This window comes from Dermacentor andersoni, chromosome 2 (assembly GCF_023375885.2).
Source record: "Dermacentor andersoni chromosome 2, qqDerAnde1_hic_scaffold, whole genome shotgun sequence".
In the NCBI taxonomy this organism is placed as follows: Eukaryota; Metazoa; Arthropoda; class Arachnida; order Ixodida; family Ixodidae; genus Dermacentor; species Dermacentor andersoni.
Window position 1 is genome coordinate 142,993,208 of NC_092815.1, and position 17,202 is coordinate 143,010,409.

Below are 17,202 nucleotides of genomic sequence, written 5' to 3' on the forward strand. Positions count from 1 at the left end.
TTCCGGGCCACGTAGCACGATTCTGCCGCCATCGCAGCCCCCGTTTACCTGAGAGTGGGGGCGCCTCAAGCTACAGGCCTGCTCGACTTCCGCGTCAGGACCCATCTAGCCTTCCTCCGGACTCATCTTACAGTCGCCTCCCTTTCGATGCCCGTCGGTCACCTTCCCCACGTCACCGATCCATTTCCCCGATGGTTCGCCGACCCAGCCCAGCCCGAGAGGAAAACTAACAGTCGCAGTTCCAGAGGCAAGAACTGCGTTGACTTCGAACATTTCAAGGCCTCATTCTAACCCGGCGAACGAAATTGAACTGTCCGTAGACGGCGTCACCGTACACGCACTTATCGACACCGGAGCCGCCGTTTCTATTATTAGTGAGAAGCTTTGCCGCAATTTGAACAAAGTGACCATTCCCCTTACCTCTCTTTCTCTGCGTACGGCTACCTCGCATCGCATTCAGCCTTCAGCGTCGTGCACAGCCCGAGTTGTCATTCAAAACGTTATGTATGTTATAGAATTTGTCGTCCTATCTCGTTCGTCACACGACGTTATTCTTGGATGGAATTTCCTATCTGTCAATCAAGCACTTATCGACTGCGCTCGTGCCGAACTTACATTATCAGTGCCGTGCTTCGACCCTGACGACCATTCTTCTCCTAAAGTTGTTGCCGCCTCTGACATCGATATCGCACCTTTCTCCGCCGCTCTGGTTCCTGTGTCATGTAACTCTGCTGCAAACTCATCTGTTCTGTTTACACCGTCGGCCACTTGTGCGCGCCGCCGTAACTTTCTGCTTCCGTTTGCTGTCGTCACTTTTTGCGACGGTTCTGCTGCCCTTTACGTGTGCAATCCGTCCGCCTGCCCATCATCCCTACTCCGCGGCGAGTGCCTGGGTACCGCTGAAGCTTTCGATAGCGTTCTCCTGGCCACCACGTTTGGTGATACGGCATCACTTCCGATTTGTTCCGTCAATCCTCCCGCCGCGACTGATGCCCCTGTAGACGTCTTCGCTCGTGCCGTCGACGCAGAACTCACACCTGCGCAGCACACAGAAATTATCAAGCTCCTCCAACGCTTTCGTTCCTCATTTCACATTGACCAACCATCCTTGGGCCGAGCGTCCGCAGTCGTTCACCGTATCGACACCGGTCTACAAACACCATTGCGCCAGCGTCCGTATCGTGTGTCGGCTGCTGAACGCCGTATCATCGACCAGCACGTTGACGACATGTTGGAGCGTGGCATCATCCAGCCCTCTAACAGTCCCTGGGCATCTCCGGTTGTCCTCGTTAAAAATAAAGATGGCTCCATTCGGTTCTGCGTCGACTATCGCCGCCTTAACCGAATAACGCGCAAAGATGTCTATCCTCTGCCGCGCATCGACGATGCCTTGGACTGTCTGCAGGGAGCAGAATTCATTTCCTCGCTGGATTTGCGCTCCGGGTACTGGCAAGTGCCAATGGCAGAGGCCGATCGTCAAAAGACAGCCTTCGTAACGCCTGATGGGCTATATGAATTTACTGTCATGCCGTTCGGCCTCTGCAACGCGCCTGCCACTTTCGAGCGAATGATGGACGCCATTCTTCGAGGGCTGAAGTGGAAAACGTGCCTCTGCTATTTGGATGACATTGTGGTTTTTTCCACCGACTTTGCGTCGCACCTCAACCGCCTCGAGCAAGTACTTGCGTGCCTCTCCACTGCAGGACTGCAACTAAACTTGAAGAAATGCCACTTCGGCGCTCGTACGCTTACTATTCTCGGCCATGTAGTGTCAAAAGACGGTATCCTTCCGGACCCCACAAAACTTAGCGCCGTATCCGAGTTCCCTAAACCAACCATCATGAAAGAGCTTCGCAGCTTCATCGGCCTGTGCTCATATTTCCGACGCTTCATCCGTAACTTTGCCTCTATCATTGCCCCCTTGACGAAGCTTCTCACCGGCAGTTCTGACCTATCAGCCTGGTCCTCGGCGTGCGACGACGCATTCCAAGAACTGCGACGCGTTCTCATATATATATTGCTGTATAGTTCTTCCAGGGCTTATAAAAGAAATGCTACTAGAAATCTTTATTTATTCACTTTTGCTTGCTTACTTGTTTTTGACAGTGTTCTTCCTGCGCTTCTCCCATGTGCGAGTCCATTTTATGTGGTTCCTTGTTTGCGAAGTAAAGGAGAGGTGTATCTCACAGGCGTACAATTCTCTTTTGCGGGTTTACGTGTCTTTACAGTGAATGGTGGGCATTATTCACATTTGTACTAGTAAAGGTACCCCCCCTCACTTGCATAGAAAAGTTACATTGGGTTACCCCCCCCCCGAAAAAGAATCCCGGGTACGTGCCAGTTCTACAATTTAGGTAACTATATACAAGCACTGTGTCACTAATTTTTCGTCCCCAGTACCCACCAAGGAGCTTGACGCATGTGTTTAATCCCCAGTCCGGCGCTTATAATACAGTTGTCAGAAAATCTTAAATTCGGAGGCACGCTGTTTTAGTCTGTCCATAAAGTTCACCCTAACAGTGAATATTCATCATCTAACGTTTCCTCTGAGCCGTCCTGCATTGTGTACTGATCATCGCGACCAAGTTCATGCTCCTTTGAGGAAAACAAATCAGTTCAGAAGAATTACCGCAATCGAACACGATCTCAACGGTCGGCGCATCGAACACCTCTTCATTGAGCTCATCCCGCACAGAAAACGAAAGGAAGGAATATTTATGCTGAATATGTACAATACTCCATCTCAACGCCATAGCCGATTTCTAACCCTCTTCAAAAAGGTCCTTAACATCGCAGGCAGCAGCCCCCTTATCATCGGAGGTGACTTCAATCACCCGCACACAGGATGGGGTTACAGACACAGCTCTGCTGCAGGTCGTAACTTATGGCAAGAATCCCATTATCTTGGGCTTACACTCATTACTGACCCAGCTTTCCCCACTCGCCTCGGCACTTCTACTGAACGAGCCACGACACCAGACTTCACTTTCACCAAAAAAGCAAACAACGCCCATTGGCGCAACACCCAACACGACCTCGGGAGTGATCACTCTATCATCGAAATTACTCTCCCACACCTAACAGCCGGTATGAGAAGAACAAGGGACTTTACTTGGACGGACTGGGATGTTTTCCCTAAACGCCGTGTAACAGCAACGACGGACACTTCCATTACCGACATAGAATCATGGTCATGCGATCTAAAGTCTGATACTAAATCGGCCACCCGCATTATCACAACAGATGCCCCGACTGAGCGCATGGACAGTAGACTCGCCCACCTTATCGAGGCCAAATCATTCATCCTCTCTAGATGGAAGGGACAACGGCTCAATAGAAGACTCAGACGGAACGTCGCACTTCTCAACAAGGTCATTGAAGCACACTGCCACGTTCTAAGTCAACAGCAATGGACAGAGCTCTGTCACTCCCTTGACGGGCAACTCCACCACGCCCGCTCGTGGAAAATCCTCAAACATTTGATTGATAGCACCACCACCCGCTCATATCAACAAGATCGCCTCACCAAGCTTTTATTCACAGAAAGCAAGACGCATGGCCAGGACCACGTTAAGAATAGCTTATGTCAAAAGTACATCCCATCTGGGCCCACTCAACCTCACGGGCCATACACAGGGACCTCCAACCCTGCCCTTGATGAAAATTTCAGCGTGGCAGAGATTCATGCTGCCCTGCACAAGCTGAACAGCCGTTCGGCGTCAGGCCCAGATGGTGTTACGAATAAAACACTAAGAAATCTAGATGACCCCTCGGTGCAACAACTCACCGAAAACATCAACAACTGCTGGCGCCAGGGATCCATTCCTCCGACATGGAAAACGGCCAAAGTAATTCTCATCCCCAAACCCAGTAAGCCATCTAGCCTCGCCAATCTCCGGCCCATATCGCTAACTTCATGTGTAGGCAAGGTCATGGAGCACGCACTCCTAACCCGTGTAAACACTCACCTCGAAGACACATGTGCTTACCCCGACTCGATAATTGGCTTTAGACAGCATCTTTCCACCCACGACGCTATGCTCCAACTTCAGCATCAAATCCTAGATGGCAAATTCCGTCACACGAAGGCGATCTTCGGCCTCGACCTTGAGCGTGCCTTCGATAGCACAAGGCACTGCACCATCCTCGAACGCATCTCCTTGCTCAACCTTGGAGAACGCACTTACAACTACGTAAGAGACTTTCTATCCAATCGGAAGGCCTTCCTGTCGGTCGGATACATACGATCGGAGGAACTCTCCCTCAGCAGCACGGGCACACCGCAAGGCTCTGTCATTTCCCCAATACTGTTTAATCTGGTTATGCTCGGATTAGCCCAAGAACTACAAAAACTCGACGGCATTGAACACACCATATACGCCGACGACATTACAATCTTGGCTGCAAAGGGCGGTGACGGCCAAATCGAAACTGCCCTACGAAACGCCATTGACGTCGTAGAAAATTATCTTGAAGGCACGGAACTCCGCTGCTCCCCTGAAAAGTTGGAGCTTCTCCTATACCACCCCACACTCCGTGGACGCCACCCACGGCGCTCCACGAATAAACGCCAATACGAGGAAATAGAGCTCAACCTGAGGGATGGCAGAGCCATACCCGTGGTCCCTAGCATCCGCGTTCTTGGTATGACCATAGAAGCCAACGTAGCTAACTCTATGGCTGTCTCCAAGATCCTTCGACAGACCGCTCATACACCCAGACTGCTGAAACGAGTGACCAACCGACGAGGGGGTATGAAGGAAGAAAGCCTCATTCGCCTTGTCCAATCTTTTATCATCTGTCACATTACTTACCTTGCGCCCTTTCTCAACTGGTACAAAGTAGAAAAGACAAAACTGGACATCATCAACAGAGGAGCCTATAAGCAAGCCTTAGGACTACCCTACCACACCAGCACGGAACTTCTACTATAATTAGGTATCCACAACACGCTAGACGAGTTAATCAAAGCCCAACGTCGATCTCAACTAGAGCTGCTTACCCTCACGGATACGGGCCGCAGCATTCTAACCAAGCTTAATATCACCTACCACCGTCAACATCGAGACAAACACCCAATACCACGCGACATTCAGCAATGGATACACGCCGACCCTATTCCGAAAAACATGCACCCAGACCACAACAAAGAACGCAGGAAGGTACGAGCTACCTCCCCAAAGCTTATGCCAACACCGTGGGCGTCACCTTCGTCGACGCAGCTGAGTACCAAGATGGACGGCGCTTTGCGGTGGTTACCACAGCAGGCGGCTTGCTCCGACATGCTGCCAGCATCGTTACCCAACATGCCGAGACGGCCGAGGAAGTGGCCATGTCCCTGGCCACTCTTGACCCAGCCTGACACACCATACTGAGCGATTCTCGCGCAGCAATCAACAACTACATCAAGGGTCGTATTTCTCAGCAATCACTCCGTATCTTACAACAAGCCCCGCATCAGCACAGCACACGCCGGCGTTGTCCAGCCGCACCTCACCAACCTCAACGAGGCTACACACTCCGTAGCACGAGGACTAGTCAACCGTGCCGGAGACGGTGCAGGTTCACCCGCAGGACGCGACCGCCTTACAAGATACAACGACCTTGTGAAGTCATTTTACCTCGCAAGGAGAACGTTCCCCGCCCCTCACCGCAAGTTAAACAGAGCACAGGCAACCACCCTTCGCCTGTTACAGACGAATACATACCCCTCCCTCCCACGCTATCACACCATATACCCCGACATCTACCCGAGCCAGACGTGTAAGGTCTGTAAAACTGAATCAGCAACAGTCCCCCACATGCTATGGGAGTGCAAACATCAATACCCAGACCTTAATCCCGTGACCCTCTCGTCGAGATGGCACGCCACCCTGCGCAGCTCCCATCTCGACGAGCAACTCTGGGCGACCCAGCAGGCCTACGAAGCTGCGAAGAGGCAAGACCTCGACGTCCCATCGTCGGAGGCCTAGGCCCAGCCGACTGAATTGCTGGTGCTCATTAAAGTTCACTCTCTCTCTAATTCCTTCATTCCACTTTACGGCAAGAAATGGAACGACAGAAACGCTTACATTCTTACAATGTCAAACTTACTTTTATTTTATTTTATTTAGGAGGAACTACTTTATTCAAGAACCATCTTAATACCCTGAAATAAACCACCTGAAGAAGCAGCTCTATGTATTAACATTCGCACGCGGTTGTATTGCTTTTTATGTGTGCAAGGTGCTTTTTCTTATGGTTTGTGATGCAGTCCTTGCTTTTCGTGTGTGCTAAATATTCTTTGCAGTTTCTCAGGCAACTCTGTGCCATACGTGTTAACACATATCAATTATGCAATGCCTGCTCCTTTCTGCAACTTCATATTGTCTTTGAAACTTACGGAAATAAATGTAAATAAATAAATAATTAAACAAATAAATAAATCCGAGGACACCTAAGCACTTTTGATGAGTTGTGAATGCGAAAACATTAATGTCCTATTGAACCCCGCTGAGTGGTCCTTCTAGATATGAACTCTTCGCGGGAAAGCGAGCGCGTTGAGGCGCTTGGCGCGTTTTGATTTGGCCTTACCGAGCTGCAGTTCGAACGCGGGCGAGGGCTTGCGCGGACTGGGACCGCGTGGGCAACGCAGGCTAGCGAGAGTGAGAGCGAGGGTGGCATGGCGACGCGGCGATGCCCTCTCCCCTGACGCAATACCTGGCGCGCTATTGCTGCAGCAGTTGTTCCCTTTTCATCCCTCTGCGCTGTCGAAACGTGCACCTGACGCGGCGTCGCAGCTAATGGGACTTTAGCTGTCGTTTAATGGCCACAGACTACAGACGCCGGCCTTTTTCCCCAATGGGCCGTTTTGCGATTTCGCATCAATTAAGAAATAAGGGCAATTCACAGACACTGCAGATCGAAGAGTAGTGAGGAGGGCCATATGCGCTCTAACCTTGGAGGCGGAGGCAGGCTAAGGGTCTCGCTCGAGGCCTTCTGTCCAGTCAATTCCTTCTTTTCACTGCTCTCCTTGGTCGGTGGCTCCTGTGGGACATTCATGGCGGTCTAAGGCTCCTGAAATGGCAAGAAAACGAATTCACTCAAGCCCGAATATATGAATTTTGCTGTTCTCTAGCAAGGAATATAGCTTTTCTATATATTTAGCATAGCTATAAAACATAGAGGCTAACTGACTCACTTATGTCGTTATGCAATTAAACTGCTTCTTGGCCTCTCTTTTTTTGCCGATCGTCGTCGGTTTGGTTCTTGAATGATTTTATCAGAGGCTTTACTTTGTGATCCTATTGTGGTAATTTCAGCAAGAAACAGAAAATTAAACACTTTCCGTGGAAGCGTGCAAGCCGTTAACATGGAACTTACATAAGTTTTTGAGAGAAATCTCTACCTTATGGCCAACTCCGATTCCACGCATTCAAATATACGTAAACCGCAGAAATGCTCTTATTCGACAATTGCTTAACCGACTTTAATTCAATTTGTTGCATTCAAGAGATAGATCAGATTTCCATTGACTTTAGCAAGAGGAATTGCAGTTTCAGCCGCAAAACGTTTTTTTTTTATTTTAGAAGTCACCGAAAATCGCTGTTTAATATCTAAATAATATTATATGGCTGTATGTGCCAGAACCACGACATGATTATGAGGTGCGTTGCAGTAGGGGACACCGGATGAAGTTTGACTGCCTGTTTTTTTTTTTTTTTCTAACGTCTGTTTAAATCTAAGCAGACGAGGGCTTTTTTTTTTTTTTTTGCATTGCTGTGCTACGAAAAATGTGGCTATGGCAGTCAGGATCGAACCCGTGACCTCGAGCTTAGTAGCCTCACCGCCATAACCGCTCAGCCACTGCGCGTGGCAGCTAATCGGTGGGTTGAACATAGCACAAGCACAAACTACACAAATCGGCAGCTGTGCACCAAATACATATATTGCAGTTTTGTTAACTGCGTCTGATGGAACATGTAAAGCGGTCAATTTTTCTATTAAATTTACAGATAACGTGATTTTTTGCAATGCTTAGAAGGATTCTGCAAAAGCTCTACTTATAGACTTATGGTATGTTTCGGAGAGGAGAATAATACAGCAATTTTAAAGCGATAGCCTCAGGGGCCAGTCACGCAGAAAACACGGCGTCGCCGGCGTTGGCCGTGCGCTGTCCGTGAGCGGAAATTTTCCGCCAGTCACAGCGCGGCTCGCGCCCCGTGCTCCGCTCGGTTCCTTACAGCACTACCAGATGGCGTTCACCTCCGCGCATCGGTGGCAGCGGCAGCGCTGACCGTGCGGGTGAAGATAAAAGAACCAGAAAGCTCGCCTTCGTGCACAGCTTTCGGTCTAAGCGTTTCCCAGTAAAGATTACGGTTGCATAGGCTACAGTTGCCAGGAAGCGTGAGGAGCAGGTAGGGACCCTTCACTGCTATTGTGTTCCATTCTTAAAGAGGAAGATTAAGCGTCTCCCCACTTTTATTCACTTTAGATGTGTCATAGTTGCAACATACGGAATCATGATAGCGTCTTTTATTGCTGAGTTACAAAGTTGTCGACTCCACCCTTGACGTTTTCCTAAATTTCGCAATTTCCGAATTTTGTTGTAAAAAAATTATCACCGCGTTAAGAAAAACAAACGTGGTAAATAAAGAGCGCAGATACAGACGTACCACAAAACGAAAGGGTAAAAATGGGACAAGCACTGTGTATTGCCTGTTTTTAATGCAAAATCATTACACGCTCTACTACGCGAAAATCTCCCGTCGTCGTCGGCGTGACCGAGCAACGGTAGCAAAATATCCGACGGCGCAAGAGTAAAAAACACGTCATAAGTGCTCGGATATACGTCGAATTTGTCAGCGAGGTTCCTGTAAAGAAAGTAAATTTACGGCTTGGAAAAGAAAGATTCTTAAGTTGTGGTCTGCGTGGCAGTTGTACCTGGGCCTGCGAGGACGAGCACGCTTCCCAGACGCCACGGTAACTCCACGGTTGCGGCTTACTAAAGTTGTGCCTAGTGCTTGCGTCATTCCACACGTCACGTAGCTCCATCTGGCTGACTAAAGGTGTGGCCTAGTGCACGCGTAATCGGGCACGTGACGGCGCAGCCTATGGGGAGGTGGCCCCAATTCCCGAGTGTGTAAAATTTGCGTGCTACTTCCCGTACGTCACTTGCTTAATTCAGAAGATTTAACCAAACCTACTGTAACGCTTTCGCATTCGCACACGTAAGCAGTCTGAAGTGTTCTTGAGGAATCTTTTTTCGCACTCTTTAATTACGCCAAATATCCATCAACTAGGCCCTCGGAATGTCCTTGTGAACAAGTGATGGCAATAGTTGGTAGATTCTATTATTAATGTTAACGCCATGACCCACATTTAAATTGGTGCAATGGATACAGAAAAAAACGGTTTCTGCGTTCCCGTATATTTAGACAGGACCACGTGGGGTAAACAAGTGCAGGCGGTGATGAGAAAATCTGCTGGGACGTTGTGCAGCACGGTTGGATCAGTAATCCCTTTATTACTGTACGACGCAGAGAGATCTAGTTATAAATAACCGTTCCCTCAAAACGAGGGTAGCGATATCTTGCTGGAAAGGCTGCCAGAACGACACGATGAAGCCGAAGTGAACGCACAGAACGCGAGTAGCAGAACCACGCTTTATCTGGCTGCCATTTTGCAGCAGTTATGTCAGACGACTTTCGCTAGCAACCGTCACGCTGCGGTTGTTTTCATCTTCTAAGAAATGTCCCAAACGGCGCAAGAAATTCAGTTACAGGGGACGTGCTCGAGGTTAGACAAAGAAATCCTTGCCTCGGAAAAGCGTCGAGCTCCTGCTGGATCCTGGACGGGTTGCTGTTCTTGTTGTGGCCTGCAATCATGGCTCATACCCTCTATTAGTTTGGGCATGCTGGAGGTGATGAAAATAAAGAGGAATTCCTGCTGAACCAAGCAAGCTCATGATGAATGTCGACTTAATGCAATCGCATTAAGAGCAATCGAGCAACCTAGTGGCACACCGCATTGCCTCGGCCGAAACACATGTATGAGGCGTGTACGGCAGCCGCCCTTTTCTGTAGAAGTTCCCTATGGACACGCTGCGCCATCTTGCAATGGCATGCGGAGTCCGCGAGTGGCGCATGTCTGCATATTGACGCTTTTCGCGGAACAGTTTGTTCTAGAGAAACAAGATGACGCTTTCGGCGACGCACCGCACGTCGCCTCGGCGACATCGCACGAATACGAAACCATTAGCGCTTCCACCTTGCTTCTGTGCGATTAGGTGTTGAAAATGCAACTGAGTTTTCGCTGACGCACTGTGCTCCAATCATGCCGGATCCAATCATGTGGATTGAAGACGTGTCAAGTAGTTGGCTGCAAAAATAGTGACTAGCATATTAGGGAATGCAATGAATCTGTGTAGCCAAGTTCATGGACCGTTGCTGCGACAGTCCGTACGTGTTACCGGCAGTTCGAGATGTACGACTTTCTTCGAGGATACAGAAATTTTCTCATCCGCTGGCGTTGTATCGCTAACCGTCAATAAAAAAAAAGTGCTTCAGCCCCGGAACGCCGGCAAGAGTGAGTACAGCTCGTTAAGCAACAACAAAAGAAGCAGCGCTGTTTCCGGTCATTGTATGTCTCGCGTGCAGTATCTGCACACATCTGCCCAAAGTGGCACAGAATCCTACACTCACTTTATCGCCAACGTATCAGTAAGTGAATGGGCGCACACTTGAATATATGCACACCATGTGCGCACAATAAATGACGGGTTACACCGATAGCGCACGAACGGCTGAAGCTGAATGTTTCGTGACGCTCCACTAGGGTAAGTGAGGTACTAGTGATAATACATCTTTGTTACAAGATATTACTATATACAAAACAGCTACGTTTCAAGCCTTGCGCGCAGCAAGAACAAATCTATCGGAACTGGGTGCACCCGCGAGCGATTAGGCAAAAATAACCAGATAGTGAAAGCACCAATGAACTTTACTGAGTCAGAAACGTTCCAAGCCGCTGATTCAAAGTATTTGCCAAATAAAGAATGAAGAGTAATACGCTCTAATCCTGATTCGATTCATAAACAAAAAGTGTGGAAAGCCTGGAATACATAATTAGCCTCGCTTTTAAAACAAGCACCATATAAGCTGCTCGCGCCGCTTGGACACAGCTTAATCAGCTTCTGAAGCGCTTTTGCATGTGTTCTCTGAAGCTGTGGCCAAAGCTACGTATCGTCTACCCAGTCACCGTCTATGATATATATCTCCCGAAACAGAGTTTTGCTAAGCCGCATCGGCATCGTACACACCCATTGTAAACGCGGAGAAAACGGAGGCAGTTGAGGCAAACAATGGACGCGTCACCACGTGATCAAACATGGCAGCGGCAATTGGATCGCTGCCAAAGGTTTCAATATATTAAGACGATATTGACGGAATATAGGACGCAGGTTCGATTCCACCAGCACCCGATAAATTTTAATGGATTTCTCTTTGTGCGTTAAAGGATGGCACATAACCAATGGTACATACCCAGTCGCCAACATGAGGTGAAAGAGACTCAGTGAAGAGTTGCACATAGCCACTGTCATATACTCACTGACGAAAGTTGGTCCAATGGCTGGTATCGAACGTGGTTCCCTCAGCACAGCAGGCCGACGCTCCACCCTTTAGACCGTAGACTTACAAGTGTCCCATGTTTGCGGGAAAACGGTTAGAACACAGACACAAATAAAATCAGAAAGTATATGAAGTATACCAAAAATGCTAACCATATATTAAATGGGAAAGCAAAACAACGGTCGCGATACGGAATTTTCTGTAAGTTAGCGACAATATAATTTGTATGGGACATGCGATATAATCTCGAATAAAGGCCTGCACCTGCATTTGGGCCGCTCTTGCAACTTGGCAGCCGATAACTTGGAAAAACGAATTCCAACTGAGAAGTAATCGCGTTTGGGACGCTGGTGCAACTCGCGTGCATCGACGAATTTTCTCGGGCAGCGTACTTTCCATTGCTACTAGATGGCGAGAGCTGCACTTTGACCTCTATGTCCGGGGCACGGCCAGGTCGACAACAGACCGTCTTCACCAAGAAAGGGTGCGGCAAAAGCATACTAAACTCACAACAATTCAAAGGTCAGTGACTGTGTATAATTATGCGTGTAACATGTGTATAACAACTATCTGTAACTATAGCCTCACACCGATATATTGTAAGTTTTTCGAAGTCACCTTACCTATGCTTGTCAAGTGTGCAACAATTTTGCTATTTTTACACCCAGAGCAGTGACACACTGGCCCAACGTTTGTTTATGTATATATTGATGAACTTTGCTATCCGTTATTATTGGCGTTTGCAAAGAACAGCCTAGAAAACAACCTTGAATATGACAAAGTTCCAATTGATCTAGTCAACAGATTGGTTGACAAATTACATTGCGATATAATCAGGCATGCTTACATCACTTGGTGCCCAGTAATATACCTGGACACTAAATTGTGTCTTTGGGCCCTCTTATAGAAGCTAACAATGGTTGTTACTGTCTGGTATGTTATAATGTTTGTAATTTGGTTTATCAAAGCATCATTCTATCTTAGTGTTTAATAATGTTTTACGAAATATGTGATAGCTTTATTTTCTATTTTATTTTTATTTTATTTTGATAGCTATATTTTCGCCCCCTTGCAAGAATAAAACACGCGGCTTCCTGGTGTTCTGTATGCTGTATGTATTCTTTTTATTTCTGCATACATGGTGTTCTACTGCTTAAGTGTGCACTGCAACCTTATTGCTCCGTTACGTTGAGTTATTGTGTAAATAAACATAAGCATATTATTCAAGCGATATCCTGACAAGTTGCCCCACTTGCTACCCGAGAAAGAGCTCATTCAACATACGTGTGCTCATCGCAAGGCTGATATATATGGTGTGTGAAGGCAGAAGAGTTAAAGTAGACAAAGACTATGATGACTCAATTGACTTGAATACGGTGAAACGAGTTACATACAAGAGGTTTACCGAGCGAAGAAAGAGCAGGCGAGATTGTCACATGCACAACACTTCTTTATGTGTATGTGTCTTTCAGCAGTGACAATGTTTGTTGGCAGCTGAGTTCTTACCTGACCGACAAATGCGTCCTGCCCAGCCCGACTTTAGCAGAAAGCGTTTTTGTACACCCACAGACATCGTGTATGCAACCTGAGGTGGCTTTCGCTATCACGACTTCGCCCTGTACACATTGCAGAAGTATGCCACTGACTGACTGTAGCCTAAGTGCGCTGACGTTGGATTGTAAACTTCTCGAAACTTGCCCAAAGTGCGGAACACGTGCTTTGCAGGAAATGACCGAAGCGGGGACAAGCATTCAGAGGAAAATGTGACCAGAGATCTGAGCAGCCATGGAGACCTCCATGTGAGCAGCTAGCAGCTGCCGGCCGAGCGCGCACCGAATAAATATTACCGGTAACCAAACCTCTCGGCAAATATCGATTTGCTGCGTGATTTCGACGCAAGAGGTCATGTATTGCGCCAACACTGCCGCTTCACGGAGCGTTCGCTTACCAAGGCTGGCTACGTGACCTAAGGATTCCTCCTATCTTTTTCCTTCCTCCGTGGTCGGCACACTTCAGCACGCGCCAATACGTAAATGTGTCATAAGCGTCGGTCGCGAACAGGGTGACAGTCGCGACGCGCCAAGATTTTTCTGACTACCGAGGCTAGAAAGTCGGCGATGCGTGGCGACGTAACGCCGGCGTGCACCAATCAAAGGCTAGACGCGTCACCGGCGTCCACCAATCAGAGGCTGCGAGGCCTCCGGTTCCTATGCCTATCTGTGATTGCCACCGATGCGATGACGCAGACACCAACGATCGTCCGAGTTCTTTAGCTTCGTGACACGTGCGACAGTGTTCCCGAAAGACAGTCTTGTGAAACTAGGCCGACAACTACACGACCGACGACAGTGGGCTCTGGCAGTGCGACGTGGACCCGAGCAAAGTTCGAACGACTCCGACAAATCCAAGCTGCCGCTGGGTTCAGCCGGTCTCAATGCGTTTGTCTGTTAACACATCAAATGGAATCAAGATTGCCGCAACGTCTGTGCTTGGTGTGCGTATATATTGTTGTGCTCGAAACGAATGGAAACAAGCTTCCGAACTACGAAGTGTGGATAATCACCACTTTCCTGTTGTGCGCATTACGCGTAGGCCTAGCGCGCCCTTCGAGTTCGTAACTGGCAAGTGAACGAAGCCATCTGAGAAACTCTGTCGAAGGAAATGAATGTTAAGTTCCGTTTGACGCTGCGTCGTTTTAAAATATGGCAGTCCTGGCTTCGTGTGGTATGTGATGTGGTGAATGAACCGTGTGAAACTTGGGGTGGGGAACCGCGGCGTGTTTCGTGTATGAAATATGTGGTCTCAGCTGACTGAAGTTTGACGGCCGAGCTCTGCGCTGCTTCCAGCGGCAACGACAACTTTCAAAAGTGAAAGACGCTAGAAGCGCAACAATGGCAAGTGCATCATCAGCCATGCCGTCTGTTTCAGCTAACAGTGCGCTCTTCTATTCGGCATGTGAATTCAGATTAGTAGAAGTTCTCGACATTTCATTACTAACTTCTTTCAACTGCAGGCGTCCTGTCAGCTAGATGGGGATAAATCACTCGTGCACCACTCAAGAACTGTGACGCATTGAAGGAAACCTTACACAGCGTTATCATGTTTGCGTCTGTGTGTCCTTATACTTAAGCATTGCAAAGTGATCTGTTTGCAATATGTGCAGCTGGTGCAACGTATATTAGGACCTGCATCATAAAAGACCTATGCATGCAGCCCCGTATACCAGGCTTGACGCCTGCCTCAGAAGCAGCACGTACTCACTATATGAAGCTGTAATTGGCCCTTGATCTCTTTTTTTTTGCCTATGGAAAAAGCAGATGGTGTAAGCGCGCTGTGGGGAAGGGGAAAAGGTGTCATCAGTGCTTTGCGCAATCGGTGTGCTTACCTGCCCAAATCTACTCAACTTCCACTAAAATGTTTCTTGCTGCAATACTATAACTGTATCAGGGAAAGCGTTAACTCAAAACCAAGTTCCTAACGCATCTTCGCAGAATATGTTTCATTAGAAAGTTAACACTTCCACAGCAGAATAATGCAGATTTGCCCCATACGCGCTTGAAATAAATACTTCCTGTAAAGGAGTACGACTGGGCCTGCAAACAACAAACTTTGCAGTAGCACTGAAGAATGTGCTGCCTTGCGTATCAGCCAAAACAAAACTGCTGCATGTCCAACCTATTGCCTCGGAGGCACCCCTATAAACGCTGTTGGGGCCCTTCCCATCCTGAGTGTAACATTCAGGCCTTCTCTCGACTTTTCCGTATATGTCAACAGCACTGTATTTAAGGCTCGTCACATTCTTGGGCTTGTGTACCGCGTCTCACTTTCCTGTGGACCTGAGGTTTCCAGAGCACTCTACACTTCTGTAATTGTGCCATGACTTGAGTACTGCTCATCAGTACAGTCCCCATACCAAAGTCACCTCGCTGTCAAAGTTCAGCTTGCTCAGTACCAGGAAACACGCACCCTCTACTTCTGTACCTTCGGTCGTCGCAAGCTCGTGCCAACTTAAGAGGATCGCCTCAAAGCCCACAAGTGGTACATCCTGCAATACCAGTGCAAGATTGCACTATTCTGTCTATTCTGCAGGGTGTTTGACAGCTCTCTGGACAACACTCATCTTTCCTCTTCAGTACGCCTTCGCCCCATCACGCCTGTACGGTCCGACACCGCAACTCCATGCTTATTTCTGGCATACAGAGCTTTCTCTCCATCCGCCTGACCATTCGGACTCCCCTTCCTTGCAACCGGACTGAATCGGCGCTCCTGCGCGTTGTGCGCCCGTCGACTGCCCAGTTCTTGCCCTGTGTGTGTGTCCTGCACTCGAAAATTCCTGCTCTGGATGGCTTGCTACCTTAGGGGCATCAGCCTATTGTTCAGCTCTGCAGGCTGTCTAGAGGGTCATGCTGCTGCTAAGATTATTATTATTATTATTATTATTATTATTATTATTATTATTATTATTATTATTATTATTATGTTGTTGTTGTTGTTGTTATTGTTGTTGTTGTTCTTGTTGTTGCTGTTGTTGTTGTTGTGTTCAGAATGATCACTACGACCACACTGAATTTGTGACACGCAATTCAGAATATTGCTGCGTCTTCTTGCGCTCTAATTCTTCCAAACAGAGTGCTGAAGGTGTATGTATGTAGAATTCGTGATCTTCTCTCGAACACTCCTGACGCCTTTGCAGACCATTTCTGTTCTGTATATAGTGCAGAATAAGTTTCAAATAACCTTCCTTCGCAACCTGACATGGTGTGTATGCTATCAGTCAATTAAGACCTTGTTTTCATGTGTATGAAGCGCCTCAAACGTTCCCCTTCTTGTGCTGCGCGTGCTATTCCTCCTGCAGTGCTTAACCCTACCAGACGCTGTGTGCAGCAGGATAGTGCATCGACAGCCAAAAGCACTGATGAAATTAATGATATTTAAAATGTGTCGCATACATCTTAAACGTTTATGACGTATACAAGTATACTCCTCCCTGTTGTCACAAGCAATTCACTAGTTCCCTAAAGTTTAGTACGTTTTGTAGCACTTGGGAAAGCAGTATGGACATTGCCCGTGCACAAATCAGGTGCTAGACAGACATGCAGTTCCCAACTGCCTGTCTCAGGGGCGTAGCCACGGGAGGGGGGGGGGAGGCTTATGTGGCTTCAGCCCTGCCCCCCTCCCGAAATGTTTTCGTGCTGTCTATGCACCGCCGCCCAAAGCAATCTCCGGCGCCACCAATCATTATGGATTTTGTCTAGAATGTCTTTTTCACGCTCGCAAAGACATTTCACCGCGAACATTACGAACTCGGGCTGGATTTCGCGGCAACGCCCATGCACCAGGAGTCATATAACGGGGAGCCCCATCGGAGCGCAAAGCGTCAAAGCGTTTCGATGGCGAACAGGCTCGTTGTGACATCATTCTACGGATCTACGGAATCTACGGAGTGCATGGATGTCAATTTCGAAACTTTATGGCTATAAAGTTATCATAAACTTTTGATGGGAAAGGTGCATTGACATTTCCAAAGTTGTGCTTTAGATTTTCAATTCCGGAACTTGGTGGGTTTGATGTAATAAACATTTGACGCCAAAGG

At 48.0% G+C, this 17,202-nt stretch overlaps 1 pseudogene; it reads left to right on the top strand.

Moving 5' to 3' along the window:
• The first annotated feature begins 13,394 nt into the window (after positions 1 to 13,394).
• Positions 13,395 to 15,968, top strand: LOC140215851 (uncharacterized; annotated as a pseudogene).
• Positions 15,969 to 17,202: the final 1,234 nt, after the last annotated feature.